Source organism: Aplysia californica, unplaced genomic scaffold (genome assembly GCF_000002075.1).
Source record: "Aplysia californica isolate F4 #8 unplaced genomic scaffold, AplCal3.0 scaffold00500, whole genome shotgun sequence".
NCBI lineage: Eukaryota > Metazoa > Mollusca > Gastropoda > Aplysiida > Aplysiidae > Aplysia > Aplysia californica.
In genome coordinates this window covers 281225-283142 of record NW_004797770.1, presented here as the reverse complement: position 1 = coordinate 283142, position 1918 = coordinate 281225, and positions in this window count along the sequence as shown.

Here is a 1918-nt window from a genome sequence, read left to right as displayed (position 1 = left end):
CCCCAACCTGCCCACCCAGCAGTAATGGGTACCTGACTTCGAGGTGGGGAAATAAAGGCAGCGTGGAAAGGAACTGGCCACCCTACCATAATAATATGCCAAAGGCTCAGGAAGTTTGTCCCATTAACAAGGAAATCCCCAATGTCCGGATCGGATGCGGGAACAACTTTACTTTACTCTTATCATTGAGAAGTCGCTGGGTCCCCGAGTACGACATTATGACGAACAACTGTTGACGACGTGCCGCTGCTTGGGACCCGGCAAAATGGAAATCTTTGCAGCTCTTTGGTAGGTAACATCAAGGGAACTGACTCCGAAACTTTGTTCGACAAAATAAGTATAGTAAATATAATGTTGGTTTAATTCCCTAGACCGAAGATTACACGTTCGCGAGTCTACTTTGAGTGGTCAAAGAGCTTTGTGCATAATCTGGGGGGACCGAATTACTGACAAACAAAGAAAGCGGATGTTACTATATTTATAACTGCAATACGAAAGTTCTGAAAAGCTCATAAGTCATAAAACTTTTATATAATGCTTATTAATTGTTCCTATCAAGTGTTCTAGGATGTAACTGCACTAATACATTTGCCATCAGTTTGTGTACTTGTTGTTTAAAGTCAATTTTCTATATTTGAATTTTTAATTTCACGGGGCTGGTCAGATTAAAAAACAACAACAACCCAACACATTTCCCTCCTCCATCATTATTTCAAAATGAGATACTATATTATATTTCTGTATGTTTTGTTTTAAATGCATGTAACTTATGTACACATGATGTTTATCTTACTTTAAGTTTAATAATGCATTTGTACGTCTTACATCTTTGCGTGCCGCTTTTAAAACATATGCTCTATACATATTCCACAACTAGATCTATCCCAAATGAAGGCAAAAACTGCCCTGGTTCCGAACAGATTCATGTATGCACGCTTTCTTTCCCTCTCAAGCACCATGCTTTTCAGACCACTGATTTTTTTCCACAATGTCCAATGTCTCCGAACTACTTATTAACTTTCAATTTTCTAAAACTTCCACTTCCACTTCGACGAGTAATTTTGTCTAGGTTACGCCTTTATAAAGTATCACTTGCGGATGTTCACTTATATTTTTCAATTAATGGTATTATGTACTCCAACTCCTCCTCACAAGGAGTGCCATGAGCTCAGTGTTAGTGTTTTTACTGTTATGATGGGCTTCTAGGTCCTATCATAGATAAATTAACTCTGAAGCCCCGCCTTTAAAGTAACATTTGTGGTGAAGGGGAGTTAACCTATGAAATTACCAGTTACATTCCCTTTGACGTCAATGGTACTCGTGTATCGAATCGAATATAGCTCATCTAAGGCCACATAACATAATACCAGGATCACAGGGCAGTTCTAGTTTAGTTTTAGTAGAGGTTTTACGGCACTCGCAACTGCATAAGGTCATATGAGCACAAGAAGATTAGAGGTGTTACAAGAGAGTAACAAACATAAAAAGAAGAAAGGGAGTTAAGGACGATAGATGTTTGACAGGAAAGAAGAAGCAAGCCACACCAGAGCACCCGCCAACCACCCACAGGGTAGTTCTCTGTACCAGAAAAATCAGTGTAGGCTAGGCATGCTCAACAAAAGTCCTCGTCTTTGATGTTTTACAATAATGTTGATAAACAAGAAAAATAACTCAGTTTCCTATTATCGCTCATTAAAAGAGTTGCGTACCTTGAGTAGTATTTTAGTATTTTCACTGGATTTTCTCGAGGACCAACTGCTTTATTGTCCGTCCGGCAGTGGAGCTCTTTTTCATGAAGCACTAAGTTATCTAGCTTTGAGAGCTATATTAAAAATCCATTTGAATTTATTTGGATCCTTTTCATGTGTGTGCGTGTGTGTGTGTGTGTGTGTGTGTGTGTGTGTGTGTGTGTGTGTGA